The sequence below is a fragment of the Channa argus genome, chromosome 15, assembly GCF_033026475.1.
Source record: "Channa argus isolate prfri chromosome 15, Channa argus male v1.0, whole genome shotgun sequence".
Taxonomy (NCBI): Eukaryota; Metazoa; Chordata; class Actinopteri; order Anabantiformes; family Channidae; genus Channa; species Channa argus.
In genome coordinates, this window is record NC_090211.1 from 22,491,234 (window position 1) to 22,514,070 (window position 22,837).

General features: G+C 40.8%; 1 long non-coding RNA gene across 3 annotated transcripts; it reads left to right on the plus strand.

Annotated features, from left to right (window-relative positions):
• Positions 1 to 14: 14 nt before the first annotated feature.
• On the plus strand, positions 15 to 17,995 carry LOC137099523 (uncharacterized). 3 transcript variants are annotated; one of them, XR_010910765.1, is made up of 3 exons: positions 15 to 203; positions 9,931 to 10,043; positions 15,323 to 17,995. It is a non-coding gene; the product is annotated as an uncharacterized lncRNA (long non-coding RNA). The 3 variants fall into 3 exon arrangements; XR_010910764.1 differs by lacking the exon at positions 15 to 203 and adding an exon at positions 1,993 to 2,323; XR_010910763.1 differs by lacking the exon at positions 15 to 203 and adding an exon at positions 5,939 to 6,246.
• The last annotated feature ends 4,842 nt before the right edge of the window (positions 17,996 to 22,837 follow it).

The following is a 22,837-nucleotide window of genomic DNA, read 5'->3' on the forward strand; positions in this document are numbered from 1 at the left end:
CCGCTTCCCGTGACGTCACCGTGACCCCTGCGGCTTGTCGTGCTGGGCTTATTCGCGCCTCTTTACTTTTCCTAATGGATGCAAGCAGACAAAAAATACCACAACGACTACGTTCATGTAGAGTTGATTTCCTCGTTGAAAGCAAATGTTGAAAGAAGGTGTTGTTCGCGTCGGCATCCGGAGAAGACCGGAACCTGACAAATGTAAGTTGAGTCAGCCGCCATGTTGTTACACTGCGGCCTTCTCACAGAGGCTGAATTTACAGCTGTTTTACAGCTGTTTGGGTTGTTGTAAACGCTACTGGTGAAGACGCCGAAGCCTTTTGAAGCAAATATGTTGAAAATAGTTAATTGTTTTGAAGCACGTGGCACAGTCAAAGTGGCGACATCTGCTGGTGTATCTGTAGTATGACGCGTGATTGCTGCCATTGTTGTGTTATTCAGTTCATTCAGTATCATAAAATCAGCTTTCTGATAACAGTGTGACGTAAGGAAGCTTCATTTGGAGGTTGTCACGTGGGCGAAGCCTCCAAAGCTCCACTGCGGTTGGAGCAGAGAGAACTTGTCCTTTTGAGCTTTTGTGGACGATTTGTTTGTTGTGTCTTCTTTGTTGCCGTTGTCCTGCCTCAATTCTGAGTATTTGAAATACTTGGACATTTTTGCCACTGTGTATTTCCAGTGTCTTTGTTGCTGTGAGCATTATGTGGTGGTTTGTTGCATCTTTAGTCATTTATGCTTTAGTCTTTATGTCTTTGTAGCTTGTTTGATTATTCTGTACTTGGTTTTCAGCTTCTTTGTGGTGGTTTTGATTCTTTGACTGTCTGGGATTTGTTTTTCCTTTCTTGTAGTTTTGTCTGTCTAGTTGTATTTAGCTTTTTTGTGGTCACTTTTACCTGCAGCCATTTTGAGTGGGCTCAGTGTTCAGTGTATTAATAGTATTGTTGATATCCTAACTTAGTTGGTGCTGCGGGCCTGGTAGGTCTACTCAGTAAACCGTCCACGAGTCTTCTTGGTCTTACATTTACGTTTAGTCGCATGCATTCTTCTGTTGTCCATAGTTGGCCCTTCATTAACATTAGCATTTCTTGGCACCTTACCCAAAACATAACAGTCACAACTAAATATCTAATCCTTGTCTTGGTTTATTTGTTTATTGAAAACAGTTGTAACCTTGTAAACTTTGCTGATCACCTTATTTGAAATAGGGTTTAAAATATTTCGACTGTAAATATAATGTAGTGGATTATTATTTTTTAATTACAGGATTACTGCACAGTGATTGTTGCTGCTGTTAACTGACTGCACTGGCACTGAGACACCACATGGGGGTGGTAGCATCTTGGCTGCAGAGTCTGAACCTCGGTTTCCTTTTATGCATTTGGTGGTTCTAGTATGGCTTTAATGTTGTAGGTGTGTTTGGTGGGAGTTGTTGTAAAATGTGAGCTCCTCAGGGAATCATTTCCACACCTTCAGTCTATCAAACCTGAATCGTTTGTATGCATTTCTTTTCTGTAGAAAACACTCACATTCTATATGTATGCGACTCTCTACACGATCTGAGGTTATCTGTCAGGACAGACCTAAAAGCAATGAGCGCATCACTGAGCACTGCTGGATCTTCCACACAGTGTGCACTTGGCTGCAGGAATCGCACACTCAGCAGACTTGTATAACTTTGGATTCATTAGACAAGGGCCTGTTTGGTGGACTGCGTAGGTCAGCAGTTGTAGAGGAGAAACAGGACACTGCCCCTCACCTCATACTTTCTCATACATTATGTATAACTGTGAGTGTGTTTGTTGCATGTAGCCACACATCGTATCAGAGCTGCCCTTGAGCCCTGACCGCTCCAAAAAGGTACTTATCTGCAGGTGAGACATTCAAGGTCATATCTAGGTTTGGCCTGGAAATAAGCCAAGCCAGCAGGTCTGTAATGGACATTGATTAGATATTGGGTTCGGTTGTCAATAAATTCAAAGATCTTTACCTCTGCTGACCCGAGAGTGAGGAAGCCATAGACGTTTCTGGCGAGGGGTGTAACGTCACCATGTTGTCGTGTCTTTTTGTCGGTTTCCTCCTAAATGGAATATCTTTGCGTAATCTAACACTGACTTGAATTAGCCCCGTCTCGATCTAAAGGTTTAGCTTTTTCATAAAAGGCGTCTGCATTGTTTGAACAAGGCGTGATGACATCCTGTGTGTTGAGTAAGAAGGAAGTGCGGCAAGCACGCAGTGAAACTAAGCTGTGTGAGGAGGCTTTTATTGGTAGCTTTTCTGTCAGAGCTCATGAACCTCAGTCTTTACATCAGGATGGATTTGAGCAGGTAAAAACACAACAAAAGTCCTTAGTTTTTCTATTGTTTCACAGCCACATTGACTGCAGTTATGGGACACGGGTGGGTGTACAGCTAGGACAGTGTGTAGTGGTCTGATCTCTGCTGACAACACACAGCGGAAAAAATAAAAATCGCAAACGTCAAACAAATCTCAAAAATACCAATTTGCCGTCATGATTGTTGTCGTCCTATCATCCCTATTCATTCATTGCACTGCAAACCATCGCACCTAGTTATAAAACTATTTTATTCATCTTTTTAACAGTCATGTTAAAATAATAAGTCAAATTTCATTTTTGTCATTGATGCAAACAGTCCAAGCCGAGACTCAAGTAACAAAGTTGTGTGGTGTTTACATTTTCTAATATTTTATACATCGCTATGTTTCAAGTAATGTACTATTTCATCTAGTACATTTATAAAAAACACCTAGATACTTTTATGATTGGATTAATAAAACAAAATATGATAAACTTAGCAGCTACCCAGCAGCACATAAAGTAATTCATATAATTTTTTTGATTTATAACATATGACCATTAAAAACAGTCAATCGTTAAATCTGCAGTATTGAAGTGATAAAAACAGAAATGCATTAGTTGTTATAATTTTAAAAAACATTTGCTGCTGTTGCTGAAATTGTTACTATTGTTACTCCAAGTATTTTTAATATGCTAATACTTTAGTACTCAAGTACAACTTTAAATGTGGGAGTTTAACTTGTAGAGAGTTTGTGAGTTGTGGTAAGGATACTTTTAGTTACCACCACTGATGCTGTATATCACAGCTTTTAATATTTGTCAGTGACAAGTGCAAGAAAACATGTTGTCAAAACATGTTCAATTGACCTAAATGACACCGTGAACCACTGGAACTAGTGAAACCACTTCATTGTTTGCAAAACAGTGGATACGAGAAGCCACCTTAAGCAAGTTACTTGCATTTTGGCTGCGGCGAAGGAGAGGAGCTTTGCAGCCGGCGGTAAAACTCAGTCCATCTGAATAAAAAAGGAGTAAAAGTGGGTTTTATCTGATAATGATAGACATCTCTTCTACAATACACACTGTATATATTACACATGTGCCAGCTCTGCAGGCTGCTAATGCCTCCAACCTTGTTCCTCATTCTCAGAACAGGAAGCGAGAGGGCAGAGGGTAGTAAGAAAAGCCCACTTGCTGACCCCAAATAGCCTTCGCTGATGCCACGTGTGGTTTACTGAAAGATGGTGTAGAGCTAAGTTATGTAATCACTTGATGTAGAAAGCAGCTGACAAAATGCAGAGATAATAAGTAACAAAAGCTTTTGACCTCGGATTGATGACCGATCAACATTTAATGAAAGTTCAGTTTGCACAGAATAACTGCAGTGGGACTAAATAATGATCTTTATAACCACGATAGTGAGAATTATGCTGTAAATAATTTAGTGATAACTGCAGATGGATGCAGGGAAATGCTTCAGCTCTGACATCTGGTGTGAACATCACATCTCACATCTTCTTTGTTCGTCTCGGCTCTGGACTCTTGAGTCCGAAAGGAGGATTTTCTTGTATGAAGAGGGTTGCTGCAGAAAGGGCATCCAGCATAAAAACTCAAACTCATTCCATGTGTGTTGGTTGATATGCACAACTTCCTACTTGTGTCCACACTCACACACACTCACACACACACCAAACAGAATTCCCACAGACACAGCATACATGCACACACACAGAGGAGGCTGCTTTGAGTGACAGCCGTGCCTGTTTGGACTCACACAGCTGAGAAAGTCTTGGCACAGTGCAAATTGGTTGCAACGTATGTGCACACGCTTGTGCATATGCATGAAGGAATAAGGACCCCCCCACCCCCACCCCCACCTCCACTTTAGTGCACATTTTTACTCATGTACAGATGTTTTGCCTCCCACATGAGTTATTCAGGGCTCGCTCGTTCTCTCTCTCTCTCACACCTCTGAAATAGCGTAGGACGTTAATCACGATTACTAACCTTGTCCTCGCTCTGACTGTAGTCGTGTCACACTGTTACAGAGCTTACACGGTTATGCTGAGCTACTTTTAGAAGATTCGATCACATGATTGCTAATTTTGTATCCCTATACTGAGGCGCTGCTGCTTCTCTTGATGCCTTCATGACTTCTCTAAATGTCAAGCTTCACACGTCTGGCACTCTGTAGTGGAAATCTTCATAGCTTCTAATGATTGAGATCTTGTATTTATTCATTTATTTATTTTAATAAATATGTAAAGCTGTAAAATATAAATGTTGGGAAGGTGAAACAGACATGTGCTGCACTTTGTATAAGTCCAAACTGAGCAGTGCATTCATTGTTGGTGGCTGCAGATAAAAGTCAGGGAAACAGAAGATGTTAATAGAAGTTGTGATTCATATTGTTTCGGCTTTTTTAAGTTAGTTTAGTTTCTTTTAGTTTGCGTGAAACCATAAGAAAGGGATTTACACCCAAACCAGTGACATGTTATGTTCTTGTTAGACCCCTCCCAGCTCCAAGCTCTTAGTGTAATGGTTGTGGATGTCCCAGTGCCTGATGCTTCCTTGGTGTACTTGTACTCTTACTCATACTTGTAAAACCTCTCTGATACTATGCCGAAACCACGTTAGCTTCCGCAGGTTGCCGGGGGTGAAAAAAATAGTTTCGAGCGGTTTTAAGATGCCTAATGAGGACAACAGTAAAGCTGAATGCAAACTCGGCTTCGCAGGAGGGCAGTCTAACAAGAGGGGCTTCTAATGTTGTGGCCCCCCTATAGAAATTGAACAAGGTGGCCACAACATTAGAACCAACTCTTCTTGCAATGCACTCCAGCACGACTTTCACCTAAAAAATAAACCCATAGTAGATTTATCACCCTTCTGGTAGTTTCAACTTATAAACTGTGGAGGAACCTGCAGTGTCTCTGAAACAAAACCTAATTCCTTCAATCATTTAAGTTTGTGTTTCTAGTTTAGGTTGTGGGCTCCTCTGGACCAGGAATAGCAACAACAGAGTTGGTGAGATGTGAACATATTTATTAGCAATAATTAATAGGACATCTAATTTCGTGACTGCTCCAGCACCGATCGAAGAACGGATCCTACATCTTATAATAATTTAGCTGAATAATAATCTCATGCTGTAATCCAGTGGTGTGTTAGCTGCCTGAGCCAACTCAGCTTCCCTCAGCTGCAGAGTGTAGTGGTCCATCGAGAGTCTCCCTCCACATCTGTGCAAAATGCTCTCAAATTTGTTGTGGTGTGTAGTAGTTTTTTGCAACTATGCATTATGCGTATTGTATGTGCTACATTTTTGTGTTAGTGTCTATGTTTAGTTTTTACTTCACATACTCCCTGTATGGATGGGTTGAATGGAGACGTATGAACCTCTGGCCTCTTTCAGTGTGAGTCATCCAGTGACGTGAAAAGCTTCATGCCAGGCCTGAGCACATGGCTCTCAGACAACACACTCCCTGCCTTCACGTGCTTGCTCTCCCTCGCTTTCTTTTTAGTCTTTTTTAATGCTTTTCCCGAGACCCCCCCCCCCCCCATTTACTCATCTCTGCCTGTTGCTTCTCGAACAAGCAGCCATTATTACTTCCTGATTTAAGTGCATGTCAATAACCTCGTGTCTTTTGAAAAACCAGTGACGGAGGAGCTTTTTTCTTTCTTTTTTTTTCCTTTTAACCCTAAGATTTCACATCGTTCACCTGCCCCCTTTTTCTGTTTACCCTAAGTAGAATTTATGCTGTTGCCGGAGAGTTTTTTTTAATGGCTGTTTTTCAGCTCAGCGCAGCTCAAGCTCAATGTAAATAACTGCCCGTGCTGTAGCTGCTATAAATAATGAGCTGTGTGTGCACTAGTTGCATAAGATTTGCCACGAATCGCAGTGGGTTATTTGGAACAGGAGGACTTCTGAGAAAAGTGGGTGAGCGAGCATGTTGTTGGAGGTTTAATCATATGTGTGATAAGTAGCTGTTTGAAACTTTTCTGCTTGGTTCTTATGTCGTAGCGCTTAATTGCTCATGGCTGCAGCTGAAGGTCAATCTGCTGAGACGTGTTCAAACCAACGCAGCATATGTTAGTTGTCACCAGCAGCTTTATGAGAGGGTCAGACATAACTGGTGTTACAGGTTTAGTGACACACATACTCGCGAGTGAAATCCCAACATGACCGGCCTCTCCAACATGTAGAAAAGCTGCCTGTGTGTGTTTAACTCTGGTCTCATGTCTGGAGAGACAAAGACTAAAGTTAGTGCCTAAAAATAGAGCCCTGCACTTCATTTATTTATTGGTGTAAAATGTTTGGAATCACACTTTGGGATTTGTCACCCCCTCTGCTCTCATCACACTCTGATTAAACCTGTTGCATATAAATTACTCGCACATTATGTTGCCTTGGCAGTCGGCTCGCTGTGTTAACAATGCTGCAGCTTATGGTGGCACACTTGAACACAGCATGTAAGAAGTGAAACAGCAAAACAACAGCTGATACTGTAAATCCTCTCGGCCCGAACCCACCGGCTGAGCCTGCTAATACGAGCACGTCTCTCCTGGTATATGGGGCTGCTTTACGTAACTGCCGCCCTGCCGGTAAAGGTGTTACTGTAACACGTTGAGCGCTGGCTGCATGTGAGCAGCCTCTCACATGGGATCTGCTGTTTGCCCTCCTCCCTCAGGGTGTTTGGATTAGAGAAGGAAGAATTGACTGGCGGGGAAGAGAGAGAGAGAGAGAGAGGGAGTGGGGGGGGCTTTACTGTAAACTGACTCCTCTGCTGTCATTGTATAGACTTACAGGCCACTTCTGCCTCCATACTTCCTTATTTCCCTCAGATAACAAATCTCTGTCACTACTTTTGTGCTGTTAGTTAGTGGCTGACTCTCGGTCTTCCCCAGTGACCCAGGGACTGCAGGTCTTTATATTATGATCCTGTCCAAAGGACTGAAAGCAGGCAACAACAAGTATGACAAGCACCACAAACTCCAGTAACCCAGTTACTGTTGCTGTTCTCCAGCAGCTGATTGATTAGCTGTCCTGCAAACCGAGACCTGGTTACTGTAATCAGGGTAGTGGATCAGAGAAAAACCCAGTTTCTCATAGTTTATGGCTCCATGAGAACACAGCTTTCTCTGCCATGTACACATGTAACCACTTTTACTGTGCTGGACAAATGTCTGTAAACTGGGAGGATAAACTAAATCAGACTGAAAAGTAGTTGGCTGTTGCTGGATTCTGGCAACGCTGTAGTTCTGGAAGGTGTTTTGTCTTGTGTTCGTTGTTGTCGGAATCAAGATGATTCTAATTTCCGGGCTGTTGCTGAGCTTCGTCAGTGTCTTTAAATAGTCCCCGGTGTCACACAGGTCATCTTTTTTATTTATTTATTTATTTTTGTCTCCGACTTGCACAGCACTGCAGAAGTTAGAAGTTCTTTTCAACAGCATATTTGTAAAATAGGTTTGTGCTGTGAAAAGGACCTATTGATTTTTTCCCACAACTTCTTAAATGATAAAAACCGTGTAAGTGGCTTAGAATAAGAGCATATGTCAAATTTCTAAATGACTTGCAGCAAGACACTGCTGCATCTTCTGTTAATGCACAGCTTAAATCTGCTGATCTTTTTTTGCTGTGAGTCTGCACTGATTAGTTCCTGCACTGGTCACATTGTGCACATTGTCGACATCTGGTTCATTTGGAATCTTCTTTATTTTTTTTTTTTTATCTCACTAATTATATTATATATGTTGTAGTACGCAACTCTTTCTTAGGTTAAACTAATGGTCTTAATAAATTTAGTAATTTATGGATTTAATGGAACCAGTGAGGAGGTTGGGAAAAATCCCTTTGACCAGTGTTTTTCCTTTTAACTCTCTGAAATGTGGTAATCCATTAATAAACGGTTCATTAATTGTTAACTACTGGATCCTCGCCAGCGCTTCATTAGTCATGAAAATGACTTTTTCACAGTCTGGCAACACAAGTACTTATGACCCATCTATAAAGATTTAGTAAGTTACTTAGTAACTGTTAATAAACTACTTTGGTTGGTTGTTTTCTTAATGTAACTGTTTGATATGTTGAATAAAGTGGGAAATGTAACAGCTAAAGAGAGACATTGATCTCAGGACGTGGTGGAGACCCAAATAGTTTAACCAGTAGAAAACTGAATCAGATTTGTTTTTCTACACCCAAACACGAACAGTAAGTGTCCATTAATAAATATGTATGTAACTGTATCACAGTTAGCCAAAGCCAGAATTAACACAAACACACCAAACATTAACAGGGTTAGACAATGTTTAAAAAATGTATACCCCCCCCCAAAAAAAATACATTATGCCAGGTTTACCTTAATTTAATACTTCAGCACCTTGGCCTGGTTTCACTGAAAGCTTTTTTTTACTTTCATTAAGTAGGACTGTTGGATAGATTGACTAAGATTTTGCCCAGTGTACCTAACAAACTGACAAAAAAAAGTTAATGCCAGTACCAATACTAACACATAGAGTTTGATACCAGTTCCTAAATAATCCTCTCTTTAATATAGATTTTATAAAATCCTTTTTAACACAAAGAAAACTACACTACACATAATTCTACAATTCTAGTACATTTTTGAAAGCTGTTTTAAAACATAAAAAAAAAAAAAAACACAACTTTACCACAACTTAAACTACTAACATGAATACAAATGTGTGAAAACCATATTTGGTTTCAGCACCTCCAGGTCACCAGATGACTCATGAACCTCCTGAACCACATCCACTCTAAAAAAAAATGCTGTTGTAAAAAAGAATGACATGTAAACAATAAAACTTTTTTTCAATGTTAAGTGGACATGTGCTTGTCAGTGTTGAATTCTCACTAATGCTGATAAGGACAAAGCATATTTGGAGCTCGACAGTATTCAGTACCAGCCCTAAACCTTAACAGTAACTATCATTTAAACCATTAAACTTCCTCTCTGCAGCTTTTGTCATTTTACTGCCTTAAGCAGAGGAGTTGCAATTAGAAACTTCCTGCATATTTGGTGTTTGTCAGCATTCAGCAAACTCCTGAAGGGCTGGTTGTGAGGTTGTTGCACCAGGATGCAACCCCCCCCCCCCTCCTCCCCGCCCTCCTCCCCCCCCTCTGCTCTATTTTGTTGTTGTCTTACAGTTCAGTTCATCTTCTTTGTACTTTGCACAAGAAACAGGAAGTGCTCCTTCTGTCTGCTGCCTCCTTACACTAACGTAGCTTCAGGTGTAATCTTCCAGACCCGACTCAATGTGTGTTCTGCTAAACTGTACACTCAGTTGTTAGCTGCATTATAACATTTGGATAGTGTTTTTTTTTAGGCCCTTGACATAAGTCTGCAGCCTATTGACCTCTTGAGTCACATTTGTTGCGTGTTTTGCGTCGTGCTGTGCCGTTTCTTACTTTTATGGAGTTACATGCACCTAAAATAAACACTAATGAAAAATCCTCCTGATTAATGTGAATTATTTGTTACAAAGACGAGTTGATCCAGTTGTGTGATCAGTGTGGAGGCTGTAGTTTGAGGTGTTCAGAAGCACTGTGGGTTATTAGCTTACATTGTTTACATGTAAAGTGTGATTGTGTCTTTACAGGAGCAAAGTGTGGGACAGGAGCACAGGCCCCTGCTGCTGTCCTTACCATCACTTAAAATAGGGCTGATGGAGACAGATGGATGGACCTGTTGACACTAATCCTGCTATATGAGGTAATGGAGCTCGCCTGTGTTTGTGCCGCTCCTTCCTGCCACTCCTGACTTACTGACTGACCTACTTAACCAACAACTCACGTGGCACCAAAGCAAACACACACACTTGGTGTCTTGTTCCCAGAAGCCTGGCGGACTGTAAGGTACTGTGTGTGTTGTTATCACAGTCCTGCTGTTGGTTTGCTGTAATAACACCCTAAATTGATATCATTAATACTCTGTAGGTGTGTGTGTGTGTGTGTGTGTGTGTGTGCTTTGTCTTGTGTATTTCTCTTGTTTTGGTTGGTGCATGTGTGGGTGGATGGGTGGGTGAGTTTGTGCAATGATTCATTTATCTGTAATTAAGGAAACTCACAGAGCTGGAGGTATGATTCAAAGGAGTTTTTACTGCCGTGTGACCTGCTCTCTCAGGAATAAGTTGAGAAGAAAGCGCTTTCACTCCAGTCAGTAAACATTTGTAAAATGAAGAAGTGAACAGAAGTTGTATTTGCATATGCATAAACGCAGCAATACAAAGAATGTAACAACGGTAAAATGTGATAAAATGAGGAAATGTAGTAATATACAATATTACCATACTATAGTCTGTAAAGTGTAAGTAAAAGGAGAAAGCAGCAATTTGCATATCATATATTTGTTCATTTAAAATTTGATGGCAGCTGCAAGTATCCAAAAAGTTGAGGGTGAAACAAAAAACTGGAAAAGCTGCACATTATAAATCTAAAAAACAGTTGTAAAACCTATTTTTTAATTCTAATTTTCTTTTAGTGTGTCTCAAGCCTTTTTATTTAATTTAATTTTCCAGATTTCAGTGACTTTATTTCTTAAGCCAGTTCTGCTGTTTACTCTCAGTGAACCACAGAGACATCACCAAAATCTTTTATCTTCAGATTTTATTTTTAAATTTCACTTGCAGATTAGATTTTTTTTTTAAAATCTGTAACATAAGTCGTATTCATATGTACATATATCTTAGCGCACTGATGATTTTTGTTTTCTCACAGTAGCTTTAGTTTTAATTAATGATTTAATTGCTATATTCACATACAGTACAACACACATAACATTGAGTCATAAATGAGCTTAATACAGAGATGACTTTTATTTAATTTTCTCCACACCCCAGCTTTGCGGTAACAAGTGATAATGGTCTGTCATAAATGGTTGGAGTGGCTGGAATTATAGTTAACTTATGAACAAGTCAGTGCGGTGAAACTGAAACTGAAAGAGTCGGATTTGTTTGAAAACCAATTATTGCATCAGGGGAAAGGTAAGAACGTTGTAGTGACATAAAAGTTGACTGGATGCCAGTTGAAGGAAACGATTGGGATGATTATCATTATTAATTTATTGAGCGATTTATAAAAAATATCTTTTATTTATTGGGTTTAGTGCAGGGAAAGGGGCGACTGGGTGAAGGACAGTGTGTTGTTTTAGTGTCTCTTCCTAGTTCAAGCTTAAATTGCAATTTGTAGCTTTAAGTTTAGTAAAGAAAAGGCCTCAGTTTGTAACGATCGTAAGAGAGAAACAACTGTGTGGATATTTGATTGAGATTTTTTTTACCCTAAATCATGAAACCAAAGTTTTTATTTACGGCCTCTTCTTGTCCTTTTATTACAACAAAACAACATATGAAAAAGTTACCGTGACATTACAAATGCAGCTATATTAAAAATGAAAGTGTGGGGTTGCACAAACAGTACACACATGCACAAATAGGAATTTGCAGTATTTCCCATTACAGTGTAAATCGTGTGTGGAGCGATGAAAAGGCTGGAACCTTCCTCACATTAACATAATGTCTCCATGGCAGTGAGATCTGTGATCAGAAGTAGTATGTTTTCATTTTAGTGATTGCAATATGTCAGTAATGCCTTGAGGAAGTTTCTTCAAACTTTCCAAAATATTCCCATTGAAGGAAGTGATTAGCATATAAGTTTAAGCAGACATGTTTTTAACCTGCAACTTGCCTGAATGCTAGAAGTATCCGTGTGGAATGTGGTAATTCTGCTCCTCTCTTATTTCACTGTTTGAAGTTTGGCTGGAGCACTTTTAATTGCATTGTCTTGTTGTGTCATCTTCTTTCCCAGATGTTTATCCAGACAAACCAACTCAATGTTCTATCCGACATTATTTGGTGAAAACTTTATTCTTTTTCATCTGCAGATTTTCCCAAAACCTTAACCCTCACAACAAAGTCATCCCAAGGCACTTTACAGAATAAAGTTAATGTCAATTATTGTCTATCATTTTTATTGTTGCAATCCACAAAGTGTAAACACATGATAAATGATTTTCTCTTTCCCTGCTTTGATCAGTGCAGTTACAGATGTAGTGAGTGAGCTCTTAAATGTCTCATTATCGTACTCTTAAGTATTATTCCAATTAATTTCATTTGAATTTCCTCTGATTTATCTCTGTGGAAACTTTTTAATGTTATTTATCTAATTCACATGCGGCAGCTTCTCTGATGTTCTGCAGACAGGTGAGACGGGTAAACGAGAAGAAGAATGTATGATTGAGAACATGGTGAGCGGTAAAGACACAGACTCACAAACAAGGCCTGTCATTGTTTAAGAGTCTGAGAATCAGTGTCTGGCTGGCACAATAAACCAGATCCACATGGTGGCCTGTGAGGAATCCAGGCTGATGGTCCAGACCTTTGTCTGTGGCAGGAAGCAATTTCCATGACACATTGTGCAACATGTCAGTAAACTCAACTCTGTACCTGCATTCATTATGTATTGCAATGGATCCTACTGTAATAGGAGAAAAATCACTTTTATGGTTTTTTTTATTTTTTAAATCTGATCCTGTGAGTTCAGTGTCGCCACAGCGGATCATTGTCCGCATGTTGATTTGGCAGTTTTTACACCGGATGCCCTTCCTGACGCAACCCTCCCCAATATCTACCAGGCTTGGACCAGTACTGCACTGCTGAGGAGGGGACTGGTCTGTTGGGGGTTCAGTTAGTGTGATGATGATAATTAAGGAGATGCAAATTTTTACTAAACACATAACACTTCTTATTGTCTTGTACACAATAGTTGTTTGTCAGGTGATAAAATTTCCCAGTGTGTACATGCACCTAAAGTCTTAAAGTGCCTTTTAAAAAGCCTGAATTTTCTAAGTAATGTCTTACATTTTTATATTTATAACCCATAAGCTCAAATGTTTTTGAATGAGTTCTTTAGTCTTAATAAAGTGTTGAATGTGAATCAGGCTTCTGTATCGTTGGCCTGGTTCTGCAGGGACTCCCCCCGAATGCATTTATGAAGAACTGTTAATAATAAGAATAAGAAGAATATTGTTGACTTAAAAACAAGCCAAGTTCCTGAGAAGAGGGCACATCACCTTCTAGCAAAATCTACAAGCAGGACGTAGTCTCTCCAGGAATTTGTGACGTTGGATCACAGTGTTGTCACGAAATCAGACACTTGGGATGGAACAACCACAAAAAGGTCAGAAATCCTCGAGGGACTGTGTAGTTTATGTTACCGTATGAGCCACCAGCGGGGGGCCAATGTCTGACCCAGGGCAACAGAGAGGAGGTGGACAACCTTTAAACTTTACGAGTGTTTCAATGGTTAAATGGATTCAGCTCTGTTTGCTTAAGCATCGCACTGTTCCAGACACTGGGTCATTCTGACCAACAAATGTAGAAGCTAATAGCCCCTAACCTACATTTTTAGGGGGATTCATATTTGCCCCCTTTATGTGTGAGAGAAGGACAGTGCACAATTAAGCATGTGATGCTGTCACTGCAGTATTATGGTCAACTGCAGTGACATTAAACTGTCACAGCAAAAGTCCAAATATCTTTTTCTCTGGAGAATCCCATGTATTTATTTAGGCATTTCAATTAATCACAGTTTTGTTTCATATATATAATGCTTGAAGTGTTGGGATGACTAAGTGACAAGGCTCCTACACACAGTGTTTTACATATGAGAAGTTGATGCTAATGCAGAGCAAATGGGATCATTGAAAACAAAAGCAAACATCAAATCTTATTTAACTCCAGGCTTAAATATAATACATGCTGTGATTAATCTTTGACCAGGACTTTTATTGTTTTATTGTTTGTTTGTTTTTATTAGTTTTTGATCTAACGCTGGACCAGGCAGCATTTATTAAATGATAAATGTACAAATTCTGTAAAGCAGATTGTAAACAAAAGCTACCAAAACAGGGATGTACATCTTTGTATGAAAGCTTTGTGTTTCATGTGTTGCATACGTTATGGCCTTATACATTATGTACATTTTATGGGAGTTTTAATTCAGTATTGGCAAAATAGCATTGCCAACATAGTGACTGATTGCTGTAGCTGTTAAAGCACATTTAGTTGTTCCTGAAAGCTTCTTTTCTTTTTTTTTATTTGGGTCTTAAAAAGTGGGTCTGAACCCTTTATGCAGTTGAGGTGTCTCAGCTCAGTAAATCAAAGGGGGGTTGCAGCTATGCACCAGAAACACTGAGTAATGTTTATACAGTGTAGCTTTGACCTCTGACCCTTTTGGGAAATGGCCAAGTTTTTTTTTTTGACACCCGATCGCAGAGTAATTTCAGGCTCTGAAGAATGTCAGCTCACTCTCAGGTCACAGTCACCTGTTTGCTGCTTTGTGACTAACTGGATAGAACTAGAGGGAACCAGTCACTTTGGCCTTGTTTACCAGTTGAACACTGTGGAACTGAAGCTGTGTGTGTGTTTAAAGCTAAAGCGATGCAGGATGTGAGGTGTGTGCGTTCTACAGTGTTAACTGTACGTGGGAATTAATTAAGATGCTCTTGTGGCCACAGTACAACCTGTCACACTGTGTAAACAACCTTCTAGAATTCTTGCAGTTGTTTGTGCATCTCCTTCCTTTTCTCTGCAAACCCCACAGTGGATTAGATCACCGTCTTCTGTGTTGTCATTACAGGAGAGTTTTTGTCCTGTATGTGTAACAAGCCACTGAATGCAGTGTAGCTTCGCTGCTTTCACATCATTTTTCACCTCAGACCCTTTTCCCTGCTGCATTTCACTTCTGCCAACTGTGGGTCTGTTTTATTTCTGAACTGGAAATTGCAGCAATGCAATCTCTCATTTATTACTTGTCATTGTTTATGAACATGGTCTCTGAGATTGACACATGCACCATGTGTCTGACAGATGCACAGTTCCTGTTGCTGTAAATTGTTGTACCTGTTTCGTATGTACGCTAACATTTTTAAACTGCACAGCTGTTGCTTCATTACCTATGTTTTAACTTCCTTTTTATGTTGAATCTCCTTCTCAGTAATCTGCCCTATAGTGACTGATGTACACTTCCTGTCCATTACATTGACATCTCCTGATGTGACACACTGCCCCGAAAAGAAGACTCACATCTGAAGGCTGTGGTGAGCCACACACACCAATGCCTTCAGCTGCTGCTGGGGGCCCCCTGTGTGAGTTTATGCTTACATTCCTTCAAAAACCACATTTGTTTAAAGTCCTTAAAAGGTGGTCTTGTGTCTGCACCGCAGATAAACAGCCACGGCTCTGCATTAACACTGTGGAAAACTGAACCCGCTGATAGAAAACGGTTGCGCCTAAGAGCTCCCTCCATAGACACGACATTCCTGCAGCGACCGTTGAGGCAGAATCAAAGCCAGCTGAGACACGTGACTACAGTTTGGTCTGTTGCTTTGTAATCCCACAGGCTGCTGTATATGGTCAGGATTCTTGGAGGACAGAGGAAATTTCCTCAGAAGCCTGGGAGGGAAAAAAAGCCAGGAGGTGGGTCGCCAAGAGACACAGCCTTGTTAGGATGGACAAATCTGAATTTTTAGCAGCGCCTCCTCCAATTTGCCCTGGGCCGACCGCCCCCACTCTTAGCCCACAGCCTTACAGGCCTCAGCTGTTTGGCTATGGCGTGTGGGTTCATTTGAGGCTCCTCTGCTCAACAGTGTACTCGATGGAAGGGTGGGGGCCGTGCTGAAGAAAGAGGGAGGAGCTGGCCTACATTTTGCCCTCTGCTTCCAGTGCTTTAGCGCTGTGTGGATTTCCACAACAGGCAGCTTGACTCATACTTATTTTTGGTTTAAATGAATGCTGCCAAGCATCAGGAAAGTGTAAGATTGCACCAGATGGTAGCTCTGAAACTATTTTAACATGGAGCAGGTTTCAGTAAGGACTTCTTTGTCAAGAAAAAGTAGTTGGTGCTCTGTGCTAGTTTTACATTTTTCACTGCAGTTGCAGGTAGTTGTTAATACATTTGCTTTCACTTTGTCATCATGGGTTTATGAGTGTAGATTGACAATAAAAATGACAAAACCCGAGGTGTGTAACAGATGAAGGGCTCTGAATAGTTTCACTATTTCCCTGCCACATGCTTAAACGATGCCATCACTGATACTAAACTTGATTCTTTTGCTTCTGGTCTGGGTAGTACATGTAAATAAATGCCATTTAACTTCCCTTTGACTTCCTTATAGAAAAATAACAAGCTCCTTCCAGCTGAAAAATGCCTCCAGATGACATCACTCGGTTCAGTTCACATTTTGTCATCTTTGCAATCATGGTCAACCTGCATTTTCCTGAGCTCCTCAAGATGACATAACCTAAATTTCTAGTGAGGATGATTAAAAACTCCGGAAGTCATCTGGAGGAGTTTTTCAGCTAGAAGCAGAGAAATCACAGGGAAGTGTATTTACACCCTAAGTGGAGTCGATGCTGACATTCCTCACTGTACTGAACCGTACTGCAAACTGTACACAATGCACCCATTAAATACTCTAAATCCTCTGATTGCACAGGTCATTTAAATTTACTTCAATTTCCTTTTGATACGAATAAAGTATCTATCTGTTAAATGTTTTGTGAACATGGGCAACTTTTCTATAAATGAAATTTCGGTGGAAAAAAGCTTTTGTGTGTTTTAGAATTTCCCAAATTGCACAACAATAAATGATTAATTTCTAGATCAAATGAAGACTCTGCAAGAAATTTGATGAGGTGGGAACATTTTTGTCACTCCTTCCTTTTATGTTGTGCTTATTGTTCTCTTAGTGAATTTAAAGTTGAGACTCCGAATATTAACAATCTTAATTCAATTCAACTTTGTTGGGAATTGGAACTATCACAATAAAGTTACCTGAAGGCACATTACATAATACAGTCAAGACCATACAAATTTGTAGATTTGTAGAAACCCAACAATTCCCCCTAGACTGACCATGCAAAGAAAGAAACTCCCTTAACGGAGGAAACCTCCAGCAGAACCAGGCTCAGGCCTGGAGGCCTTGACTGGTCAGGGAGAGTGGGAAGCGGAGAGGGAGAAAAAAGAGCAACAAGAACCAACAACAATACCTTGGGCAGGTTGTCAGGACCTGAACTCAATTAGGTTCATTGTATTTACAGCGTTTTCAGTTCAGACATCGAGGCTCAAATCTTTCTGCCTCCAGAGTCACTCGCACAGTCTTAATTTAGACGAGTGCTTTAATTAAGACTTGTTTGTTACGTTTGTTCCAAATTATCCAGCTATAAAAGTCTGGTTGCTAGGATGGATTGTCTAACCAGAACCAGACTTTAAAAGCTGAAGTCTGAGATTGGTGAGCTGCCTTCAGAAGGATTGTACAGTGCAGTTGTTGGTGGAGACTGGTGCATTCGTGTGGTTTTAAGGCCCCGATCACGCAGATCACTCCAAGTTGAGCTTTTCTAAATTGTACTGCCGACTCTTTTGGTGGCTCCTGGAACTGGTGCTGACTCTGAGTTTGTAGCAGCTGAATCAACAAAAGTCCAAGAGAAAGAATTGTAGTAAGCTGATGGTTATCTTTGACACGAATAAGCATTTATTAAAATCTTTTTGATATAAAAGTGAAAACTTTTAGATGGTGTTTCTTAAAATTGTATTTTCAAACAAGGCTGTGATTATAGGCAGGTTGTGTGTCGTGGTGCTTATTATTATTATTATTATTATTATTATTATTATTATTATTATTATTATATGCAGACTGACAGCTGTTGTCATCAGTAACCACTGCTAATAACCATGATGGCTATCACATCTTGAACAATACCCAGTGGTAGTGATATTGCTGCATAAACTCGAAAACAAAACAGCCGTGTTGCTGGAAAAAGTGTTGAAGTTGCACTTTAATAAAAACCCAGTGTTGACAATACAAGCAAATGTGACTTAATGTTTTTTTTTGTTTGTTTTGTTTTTCCCCAGCACAAAAAGTTCAAGATTCGATATGGACCTATTCATTTTGAGAACGTTTTATGAACTTAGTGTTTCCAATAAAGAAAAAAAACATGTGCTTTGGTTGCGTCACAGCGTCTGTCCATTGTTTTCCTCCAGGCTTTTTGTAAACCATCGTTCAGCTCGAGAAGCCAGTGGTTGTTTAATGAAAGTGATAGCAAAGCTGCAAGAAAGGCTTAAAGAAACCATCATAAATACCTGAAATAGAAATATGTGGGTCAGTTTTGGTTCTGTGCTCGTCTGCACCGATCTTAAACATACCTGACTTATAAATAGCCGTGACAGCATTTTCCTGTTTTATCTCTCACTTAACGCTTTGCTCTTTGTTTTCGTGTTCCAGTTGCTCCTGTTGTCTGTGAACACTCACATCAGACGTGTGTGTGTGTGTGTGTGCACATATTCACCAGCAGCACCTGTGATTGTGACTTTCCACAAGGTCGCTGAGAATGGATGTCTTCCAAAGTCAACAGTGAGAGGTGTAACACAGCAAAGTGCCTTTTTCTTCTGAGGATGAATTTAAAGAAGATTTGTCCTTAAAGCATCTAGAGATGCCTGAGTTTACAGCTTAATCAGTGATATGTGGAGGTTGTCTGTCTCTTTCCGTCTCTCGCTGCTCCTCTGGCTAACACGCATCACATGTGACTCCTGACCTCATTTTTAGATATGGATGAGCAGCTGAAAACAAAAACACCGGCAGGCCAAGTGAGGGTAATTTGCACAGACACACAACCACCCCCACCCTCTACCGACCTGGGCCCCTTTGACTGAGCCTCTAAAACCAAAGCAAACATTCCACACTCACTGTAACACTGGCAGCCCTGTGTTACTCAACTGCACAGGCTGCAGGTTGTCTGCTATTGTGTAACACTGTCCTCAGAGCCTCGGAACCTGCACCACCACACTGATGGCTGGAGATATGACCTCTGTGAGCGCGCTGTTTTCCCAGCAGACACAACACAAACCACTAAAAATACCACACGAGCTTTGAACAGGACATGTCACGTGTTAAGGGCTTCAGAGCTGTGTCTTGATCAAACATTTTGTTTATTCACACCTCAGCGCACTTCCGCTGTGCTGCAATGCCTGTTACCAGTAAAAGCTTTATTATGCTGTGTGTCATAAAAGCTGCGATAACCCTGAAGTCAATATTTAGCCAAGATTGGACATGTATGGCTCTTTTTCTAGCACTGGCTCGGCCTTATGCTAACAATGCTAACAGTGGTTTAAACCCTAATGTCACATTACATGAGACTTATTTTAGCTGGTGGGTACATTTGCTCTAGGATTGCACCCAAGTACAATTCTTGAATTTGTATTTGAGTATTTTATTTTAATGCCATGTTATATTTCTACACCACTGTGTTTCAGAGATATTGTACCTGAGACAAAAATATTTTTACTTATGTCCAAAGAGAATTACGTTTTACATCTACACCTCAAATGAAATGTTCTTTTATAGGGTTGACAAATTTGAACTAAAATACAATTGAATTTGGTGATGAAAAACAACCTTGTGCTTTTACTGCCCATAACATTTGTCCTGCACGTGGACTAACAAGTCCCCACATAATAAACACAACGTGAGAGTCGGGACAAAAGTAAAAGTGGTTTTAGCTGGAATGTAGCTACCGGGCTGGTTGGTGTTACTGAAATGGTGTAATCTTTGTGAAACTATGCTCCCACTACCTACAGCCAGCGTGTTTTCATTCTTGAGTTTATTATGTCGGCCTTTGATAACTGCTGCCGTGATGTAATTGTGATTGTTTCACGTGGTTCAGGCAGAGAAATTTGCACAACATTTAGCAGGAACTCTGGCTCAGCAGAGGGATTTCAGATGTGTGAGCCCGCACAAGCTCATCAGACAGTGGCGTATGGTGTAGCTGTGTATGTGGGTGTGTGTGTCTGGCTCTGGAGGGCTCGGGTGGAGCTGCAGAATCTGTGGTATTCGTACCACCCGCACCTCTTACATCATTTCTGTAACCCACTGTTTTGGCAGTGCTGCAGGTGGGGCTGCTGTTTGTGTGTGTGTGTGTGTGTTGGGTGGGGCTGCTTCTCTGACTTCAGTCAGACGATGGCCTGTGGTCTAACAGGAAGGAAGCCCGAGGGGTGAACTACACAGCCGTCTTTGTTTTTGTTCCCCTGTAGCCCTCCATCATGGAGCTGGACTCTCTCTGGGCTGTTTCTCCCACACCCTGATAAGAGCTGGCAGAAGCTGCCACTGCAGAGAACAGGTTGTTGCCCCTGTCTGGTGCGGGTTCACTGCTGCTGAGGATTAGTTACAGGGATTCCACTGCGCTGCAGGTGGAGGTGGTGGCAAGTGGCTGAGGCATCATTTGAAAGATTTCCTGTTTTTTTTTTTCCTCCAACATACTTCAGGTCTGGAGAGGAATTGGGTCACATAAAGATACTGATGAGTGTTTGTGGATCAACTTTAGTCAGGTTTAACTTTTTCTTCTCTGTGCACCACACACACACACCTGAAATACAATATGCTATTAGTTGTGCTTATTATTTTTAATAAAGCATAATTTACTGACCCCCATCTCTTTATCGCATGTTGAGGTGTGTGCTGGGCCTCAAGCTAAAAGACATGGTTTTGATATTTCCATCTTCTTAGAACACATGCTTTTTTTTCTAACAAAAGAAAGTTTGTTTCTTTAATAATGTCACTTCAGCAGATCCCGTAGAAGGAATTTCCGGTGTCCGAACTTCATGGTTGAAAATGTTAAAAGCAGTGTGTGAACATATATACTCTGCATGTTTGCATGTGTGCAGGTGTTTGCTAATAAGCTGAATCATACAGTGAACAGCTCTTCTTATTTTTATTAAGGTAAAAGCAGGTGACAGACTGAGGAAACTTTGCGGGATGCAGGTGGTGGAAATCTTCAACAGTGTAAACCTAAATCTGACCTAGATTCTCAGGCATCCTGGAACCTGTCCCCAGAGGTGTGTCGCACCGCTTTTCCGTTCGGGAACTTCCTTGTCGTGCTCTTTCTTTCTTTTCTGCTGAAAATTACAAACCAGGAAGAATCAAATGTGTGTCACTGAGAAGGCTGCATATTTAGGGCGTTGTCATAAGTGTGCCAGTACTGCTCCCGCCCTGATCTTATTAAACTTCTGGAAAATCTTTCTTTGACAAGTTGTGTAAAGCCCCTTGATTTTAAATCGTCTCCAGAAACTAGTTTTTGAACACCAACGACAACTTAAACTTCAAACCCGTGTAAGATTCTCTTAATCTCATTATTTATTATAAATACTGCTTCTCAGTACCCAAATCTTAACTGTGTGACCTTTTTGAAGTTGGAGCAAGTCAGCTTTAAAATGTGATGGTCATTCCCCACTTTATAAACTTTCCTCTGATGAACTAGACTTTATCAAGTAACATGCAACTGTAAGTAGGGAGAGATTTTATTATAGGGAAGTCAGGGGGACTTTTAATGACATTTATTTACATATTTTAGATTATAAGTATTGATAGATTCTTTATGGAGCTTGTTTCGATTAGTAAAAATGAAGATAATTACCTCAAATATTAACTTAAAGTGTGCACTTGAGTAAAAATATTTAGTTACTCTATCAAGGGAACAGATTTGTTGTTTTGGGATCCAGCCTGCTCCCTTTCCGGCCCACTCACCCAATTCTGCTGCTGCTTAACACCCCCACCCCCAAAGCAAAGGGGAACCAGGTAACAAGAGTCTTTTTTTCTTTTCTTTTTTTTCCTGTTCTTTGCCAAGAGCATCTCTGCTGCCAGGCACACGGATGGAGCCATAACCTTCATCGACCAGCGCTGTCCCTCTCTCCTCTCTTCCTGTTCACACTGACCTACTTTCCTCCTGACCTGTTTATGCAGGCTCTGCCGCTGCGGCAGCTGATCAAGTCGAATCAGGAGAATGTGGGACGCGGCAAAAAGCTGCAGGGAGTGTCTCCTTGTATGATGCCTTGGGTTCTAGGTAGCACTGCTGGTTATTGTGAGGAATTCTGTGTTTAGAGTTCTACCCCACCGAGAGCTGGAATCCAATGGAATTTAATTTGTCTGTATGCAAAGGAATGTGCTTCTGTGTGTGTGTCTGTCTGTAAGACTGAGGGCACTGTGAAGGGCATTGATGCGTCAGCCTCAAAGATGTTCTTTGTTTGCAGGCTCGGATCGAGTTGGTGCACTGGGTTAACTTCCCTCCCCTCCTGTATTCCCCCCCCTTCCCTGCTTCCTCCCTTTGCCCTTTATGTTGCCATGAACATGACCCCATTTTGGTTTAGAAGAGCGAGGGAGATGAGCCAAAAGGGTTATTTAAGAGGCACTGTATCATTAGAGCATGATCAGCAAATTGTGTAATAAGTTTTTTTTTATTTTTTATTATATTACATTTGATTGCTGCCAGAGCGTCTGCACTTGGATGTGATCACAGCAGCCTTTTCTGTGTTAAAACAAAGAATGCAGGGACGTGGTCGGGGAGGGTGGCAGCAGCAGTCAGACACTCAGATTGGCTCTGACGTGCCTTTGTCCTGCACATCACACAGCACTGCCTCTCTCTGTTTGGATATGCACTGTTTAGTCCTGATTGTTGCTCCTCT